This window comes from Megachile rotundata, chromosome 16, assembly GCF_050947335.1.
Source record: "Megachile rotundata isolate GNS110a chromosome 16, iyMegRotu1, whole genome shotgun sequence".
Lineage (NCBI taxonomy): Eukaryota > Metazoa > Arthropoda > Insecta > Hymenoptera > Megachilidae > Megachile > Megachile rotundata.
This window is the reverse complement of record NC_134998.1, coordinates 1788450-1796825: the sequence shown is the minus strand read 5'-3', so window position 1 is coordinate 1796825 and position 8376 is coordinate 1788450.

Sequence of the window (8376 nt, the reverse complement as noted above, 5' to 3'; positions counted from 1 at the left end):
TTTCATTTTTGTACGTCGACTAACGTGGAACCTCTGTCCGAGCACCATTAGAGTCATCGCGTTGAATCAAAACCAAGTCATTTCGAGCAAGATCGGGTTAAAATCCCCTTCAAGCATTAATTACCATACAGTACGTATAGTTTACTGTTAGGCATTTTTCTAAAGTACTTTTGGGTCCCCGTTTCGCTTGTTCTTCTTTAAAATTAGGCAGGATTAGATTCTCGCTTTGTCGGAGTCGAAACTATTCAAACTCAAGTTAAAAGTCAAATTAAGATCAATTCTTGTAGCATTACCTTAACCGACAAATACACTAGAACATTTGTAATACCGGTTTTGGGAAGAATATATTTGTAATCTTTTATTTCAAACGTAATTCTGCTTTTGTTAATTATAACCAAAGTCCCAACAAGCCATCAGCTGATATATCTTAGCCGCTCGAGGTATACTGACATATCTTTGTTACGGGCACAAATACTAACATTTCCTGTGACACCCGGCGTTAGCCATACGTCGCACAGTGGTCCCAAATTGCTAAAACCTGACCAAAATATGAAGGCGTTCTCCAATTTAAGTGAAAATTCGTACCTAGGGGTTTTCGAGCTCGGCGATTACAAATCAAAAGTCAAAATTACAAAAAACAAAATGGCGGATCTGACGTGGTAAATATATGTACGGAAAAGGTGTAAAAATTGGCTGAAGTTTACTGTATAGGAATATTTAATGTTATTGATTACAAAGCAGAAGTCAATGTTTAAAAAAAACAAAATGGCGAATTCGATATGAGTGTTGTGCATAATGAAAAATTGTTTGTACTTTTCGAAAAAAACGATAATGATATTTTCGAATTGCTAAATCGGTATTAAAGCTCCAAATATTCTAAATAAAAACTAAAATTATAGAAGTCTAAAGAACTAAAATGATAAAATTATTGTTTTTAAATAGTCGATCCAAATAGTAACTCGTGATGGAATTATGAGGAATTTGTAAATGAGAATACTTAAGTCACAAATTATATTACATTTATTAAATTAATTATATACATTAATAAATAAAGAATGTAAACATCAAATGAAATATTATATCGAATTATCCGAACTGTCAGAGTCATCATCAGTACTTTCATCAGTTTAAAGATAAAATAATTTTAAGAAAAAAAATACGCCGACTTCGAAATGCACTAAAAAGTATAAAATAATTTCTATTTCCTAATGAAGTAATTTGTATTTCATTCAATCATACAATTACGTAACAGATATGAATGAAACCTATTTACTCGTTAGGTAGTATATTAAATACATTTCAACCTTTTCGGAGGTGGCGCATAATTAAAAATACTTCAGTAAACGTTTAATTTTGCGCCACCTCCGAAAAGGTTGAAATGTATTTAATATACTACCTAACGAGTAAATAGGTTTCATTCATATCTGTTACGTAATTGTATGATTGAATGAAATAGAAATTACTTCATTAGGAAATAGAAATTATTTTATACTTTTTAGTGCATTTCGAAGTCGGTGTATTTTTTTTCTTAAAATTATTTTATTTCACGCTTTTTATCGGCCGACAAGACGTGTTTGTAGAAACAGTAGAAAATCGGCGACTGCATGTTGACTCATACACCACCAGAGACACGGAGGCATACGTAGAATTCAATATTTAGTAACAATAGCTTTTCGCTAATAACTCGAAAACTAAAGCTTCCCCTTAATTGCGGATAAGGAAAAAGTTGTTCAGAATCGTGCCCCTGATAACATATTAAAAGGACATTAAAATCGTCCAAAGTTGATTTCAAAACTTTTCAACAATTTTTCGCTAATATCTCGAAAACTAAAGCTTTCCGCGAAATTTTTATATGAACAAAATTGTTCAGAATCATGTCCGTGATAAGATATTAAAAGCGCACTAAAATCGAGAAAAATTTATTTCAAAAGTTGCCGGTTTTTTTGCAATAACAACACTTTGCAATTAAAAAATGAAAAATTTTTTGATAATGGTACCAATGGGGAGTCAGAACCTACCGGATGCAAAAGGTTTCGTTCCGATCGGTGCATCCAGCTAGGCGTAATCGGCGGGCACACATAGAAAATAACAACAACAACAACAACAACAACAACAACAACAATAATAATAAAAAAATACTGATTGAATTGAGTAACCTCCTCCTTTTTCGAAGTCGGTTAAAAATTCATTACATCGCGCCTACGTTACATTATAAAAAATGGTCATACGATCCTGATGGCACTTAGTGGCAGCTAATTTTTGCAAATATTGCAAGCTAATAGTATCAGCTACAAGACTGAACAAAAATTTTAGCGGGATATTGTGGAATATACAACTTTTAGTCCACATTTTTAACATTCGCGCATGAAGTTTCACCTTTTATTATTTATGTTGAATATCCCTATCATACACCCTTACCATTAACAATTTTCAATATAATAGTACATTTGCAGAATTAAAATTAATATAGTCTGTTTAAAATTATTCACTTTACACTTTGCTCTTGCACTCTGAACTTCGCTGCACAAAAACTGTGACGAATGAACGCGGGAAGTGAACACTCACCATTTTGCAGGTATAAGTAATAAAACCTTTACTCCTTTGTTTTGCCATAGATACAGTATTAGAGTGTACAACTCAGTTATTAAAATAGCCCCAACGAAAAATTGATTTTCGATGTTTTGGCCAAGTTTTTACGATTTGGAACCACTGTGCGTCGGCTAGTTCACATATCATTTCCTAGGACACCCGGCGCGGCGTTAGCCATATGTCGGCTTATCCCCGCGCCTATTTTTGTTTGGTGCTCAGGTTGACTAACAAACCTGAGTTAGCCTAGTAACACTACCATAACCAAAATACAGCCCCCAGCCACGCGGCTGTGACCCCTCCGGCTTGTAACAAAATAGAAAAATCGTTGAAGCTTTTCCTTTAAAACGAGCTCTTCAAAAGGATGGGAGCTCGAAAATTGATGACATAATAAATTGAAACAGGGCGCGATGTACCATCGTTTCAGGTAGGCGAGTTGTACGTTCCGCGATTATGATCAGTTATCTATACCACAGGTCTCGAAGCAATACAAGAAGACCTCGTATAGATTAAGTAACCCTGTCTATATCTCGAAAAATGTATTGGCAATTACTCTTCGACAATGAAACATTTTGTAAGCATGACTTCATTTATAGATATTAGTTTTTACACCAATTGCGCACGTTCTACAAAAAAGTGTGGAATGACCGTCCGGTGACAAGGTATTCTGCGACAGATGGTCATAATTGCAGAAGTAGTAAATAAACTGAATCGAAACAATTTGTTCCTTAGCGAAAATGTAGTTTGGAGCTTTGTTTTTCAATGTTAACAAAAAATGGCGATCAGTTACAGCTCACGCTCAGCCGCAAGAGCGATGTGTTTGAGCGAGATGGTTGATTGAGATCATGAACAAGCACGTTTGCATCGTGACGATGAAATTATTTAATGAAGAGTTGTTACATCAAAATTAAATCAAATAATTAAGAATAATTATTCATTATTCACGAAAAAAAAATAAGCTAATTATTCTTTATTAACTTAAATTGAGTAAATCAAATTTGTTCAATACTTGTACTTGCTAGTAGAAAGAAATAAGCAATAAAGTGAAAACTATTCTTGTCACTTGTCATGAAAATACAAAATAATAAATTTTTTCAAAGGATAAATAACTTCTACTCAACAAAGAAGATTTTTTTATCTAATAAACTTATTAATTTCTATCTATTTTATATTAAAAATTGGAAAAGCAATTTAAATAGGACTCAACCATTTTCTTACAAACACTCCTGTTGTAATAGAAGTTGATCATTGTTGCCGGTTCTAGCCGAATTAATTCTAATTCTAATTCTTAAGCTAATTCTTGCCGAATTAGCGAACTCTTAATCAACATCTTTGCGATGGAGAAAGTTGTTTAGAATCATCTGAGCTACCTCCCCTTGCATTATGTCCACCTATCGGCTGTACGATTAATACAACTTTTCCAACATCGTCTATAACATTCTACGATAACTTCAGCGTAGATTGTTCGTTCATTCTGTTTCCGTTTTATTTTGTATTCTGTATTCGTATTCAAAATTTCTATAAATAATATTGCATTTAATAGTTGTACTACCGATCTATATTGGGTAAAAATACAATACTTTTTTTATCAAATCAACTGCACTCAAATATGTATGTACATGTCTATTTTTGTATGCAAGGTGCACGGGTGTAGATGGGGATAACTGTAGGGGATAGTAACCGAGGTGATACTGAATAAGTTTTTTCATTACCCAAATGATGGTTAAAACTTACTTCTTAAATTACTAATGAAAAATACGGACTAACAAAAGTTCGCCTGAGTTGTAGGGTTGGCTTTGAGCTGATATTGATCGTGATTGTGAACAAACAAATCTGTGGTGCATCAAGAAGGTAATACGTATCAACGAATATACAGGGTGTCCCGCAATTAGTGTAGGACCCGAAAAGGGGCGGTAGGTGGGGCGATTCTGAACAACTTTTTCCTTTGCCAAAATATTGGTTGAGGCTCCATTTTCGAGTTATTAGTAAAAAACACTGACCAATGAGAGCGTGCATAGACCGGGCGCGCGAAAGCGTGAGCGACAGCTTCGAATATGACGGCTGATCGTCGTCGTGAACAAACGTATCGATACCGTCGGTATAACGTCGGTATATCGTCGGTATAACAGGAAGCTATTAGGTGAAAGTTGAATAATGAATTAAGAAGTTAAGAATAATATTAAATTCTTCGTAATTCGTGAATAGGAGATAAACCAATTAGTTGTTGTTTACCCAGACCAAGTATCTTGTATTTATTTTAAGCCTTCAAAAAGGAACAAGAATAAATTCACGAAAATTCATTCTGTCGATTATTCTAATGAAGCAAATGAATAAATTCACGTTTCAAAACGAATGAGTACCTTTCCTACGAAATGAGATAAAATTGGAATAAAATATCTAATGCAGTACCTCACTGAAGTGAAATAAATCAATTGCTGCGTACGTATAATTTTAAAAATACGGAAACAACTTAAATAAAACTTACCCATTGATTCATGAAAAAACTAGCTTCGATAAAAAATATTTATGTCACCGGGTAGATCCACCGATCAGAGCATCAACAGCTGATATCCTGGCAAGGTCAATGAACTCTCAATTTATTTCACTGTCTCTTTCTAATAATTGCACAACATAAGTACGACCGGTAAACGGACCGAATGAAAACGCGTGAACGATTATTTGTAACGTCCCTGGGGAAACTTTTTTTCTTTCTACCGGCATCATCGCGACAATCTTTTATCAATCGATCAGAATAGTCAATTATCGACCGTAGTTGCCAATTATCGACAGTACATTAGGTATCTATTACCATATCTATCAAATTCGACAGTCGGTAATCAGAATATATATATTACCATTTATATTAATTATCTTATAATTTTGATTTAGAGTAGGTAATATTTTCCGCGAAAATAATTGAACATTAAGTTTGAATCATTAAAACAAAATTATGTATTATTTTATTTTATTTTCTAATAAATAGTTTGTACGAGAAATTTCCGTTACGCTATGATGTGCCTACGTGCCGCGATACTCGCCCGAAATCCTTGAGATCAGCGCTAATCCTAGAAAAGGATAGCGATACTATTTCTATTTTCGGCATTTTTGGACATTAAATTAATTAATTAATTAAATCAATTATATACGTAAAATCAACCAGTGTTAAACTACTCATGGCCGGAACCAAAATTATTTCCTTAAACTAGAAAGCTGTAAATCGAAATAGACTTGCCTCTGATAGAAAAGGACAGAAAATGTATTTTTCGTTAAAACACCATTAGAGTACCATTTTAGTATCGAAACGATAGCCATTAATTGAAGAGCGACACTTAAAACATAATTAAACCGTTCAATTTCATAATTAATATATAATAACGAAGTTATATGAAAATTTAGATATACTGACATCACAGAAATTCCAGGAATTCAGCGAATCTGCGAGTATAAAAGGGCGAGCGAAACCCGTCTAGAACCAGAACAGTTTTCGCAGTCGAGCACGATAGAAGTCTCTTTGATAAAAATAATTAGGAACAGTTTTCGCTGTCAAGAGCCGCAACGAATCTTGATACTTGATTGGTCAAGCGGGTATATGCCATTTGGACACTTGGTCGTGGGTTGTTTCAGCAGCTAGCTAACGCAGGCTCCCCGTTCAAACGATCTCGTGTCTGAAACTCCGTCAGGAGAGAGCTATACTTAGCACCAAGAAAGGCTAAGATATCGAAACGATTGCTCTCAGCTACTCATATTTGATTTTTCGTCGGATTGCTAACGAGCCTTCAGATTCTCGGAGCTCGCTCTGGGTCGTTTCGTAGCTAGCTAACGCAGGCTCCCCATTTGAGCGGCTTGGTCTCTGAAACCCGTGTCTTTTGGGTGGCAGTTCAGCAATTACGATTTTACAATTAGAGTCAATTGATTTGCTACCCTGTCAGGCTTATACTTTTCATCTGACTCTGGATCGTTGGGTTGTTTAGCAGCTAGCTAACGCAGGCTCCCCAATTAAGCGATCTGGTTTTGGTTGTCAGTATTCGTTTTGGCTAAAAGGGTCATGGACCATTAGTTGTCGAGTCAGATAATAAAAGAGTAACTGTTCCGAAAAGTAATTCATTTAGATTCAGATAAATTTCGATAATTCGAGTTATTAAAGGAATACTGTTCTCACGTTAGCGTAATTTACGTAGTCGACTACACCGCGTTAGATAGTAGAATAAATCTGTCTAATTTTTGCGAAAGCGTATTTAGGTGCGTTCAGAGAATTTCACTTGTTAGGTCGAGTTCCTCGCGGCGGTAGATTACAAAGCGCTAACATTATAAAATCTATAAAATTTCGTTTATACAAATCTAGATACCGAATTGCTCTTAGATTATAGCGTCGAGCACAAAAATCGAATATCAAATTTAGTTAATATTACGAATGCGAAGTTTGCTTTATCAGAGACCCGATTCAGATACGGTCCAATATAAAAGTATTAAATTGCGAGTTTCATATCGTTAAATTCACAATTATCAATTACATATTGTTTAATTTACCAAATTCTATTACTATTATTATTTCAAGATCTATTTAGTTTCTCTATTCTAATTAATCAATTATAATCTATATATTGTTCTTTATTTGTTGTTATTGTTATTTGTTAGTTCTATTTCTTATCGTTTTATTGAATAAATCTAATTGTTGAAAGATCTTGACCTGTGGATTTCACTCTTTAACCGCACACCACACGAATCCCATAATCTTGATTTGCGAAATCGAGTCGTTTAGAGGTAAAAGCCGCTCTTTACCTGTTAGCGCTTGTAACTAACTAAACTTAGGTTCTAGAGACGTTACATATTCATAGATATGTATGTTTAACGATACGCTATATTCTCATTATAAGGTATCCGAATTGAGGAATCGATATTATATTGTATTTTATTAGAAGACATTGTTAGACTGGCCACGGATCGCGGTTTCGTTCTCGATCGCGAGGCATACGTCGCGAACGGTTGCCATGCAACGATGATCTGTTGAACGACTGCGGCGTCGATCGACAGTCATCGTTTATTGTCGAAAGATACGTGTTGAAATAAAATGTATCGTTGTTTTTAATAAAAAATTCTGTTTTCTTGCTTTCAAGATAATATAGTTTAAATTATTTATGAATATTTGTTTATGTGTTTTCATTCGTCGTATTTATGTGTTGAACTCACAGTGAAAATTAGTGAAAATTAGTGAAAAATGACAGAAAAAAGTGATAATAAAGACTAATAATGAAAGGTGACAGTGATAGGTGACAGTGAAGTTTCTTGAGAGTTTTTTCAGAGTTTCTATTATTTATGAGAACAGTAGGGATCAGTGGATTGGCCCAGTGACAGAGATGCATTTTCATCGTGATTATTTGCGGTTCAATGGGTGAGTTACATTTAAATTTATTAATTATTCAATTCAAATTTTTATTTGTTGAATAGAAAAGTTATTTAATTTTTTAAAAATGAGAATTTGTTCTTTTTCATCATCACAATATCGAACGAAAATAACGGATAAATATTTTATCCGTTATTTCTTTGCCATAACGAATAAACGTATCGAATAAATTCGATTTATTCTGATTACGTGAGTAGGGACTGATTTCGTTATTTCTTATTCAGGAATGAATGGTAATTCAAGAATAATCCAGATTTTTTATTCATTATTCGATGTAACTTTCATCTAACAGCTTTCTATTATACCGACGTTATACCGACGTTATACCGGCATTATACCGACGCGGTATCGATACATTTATTCACGACGACGATCGGCCGTCACACTCG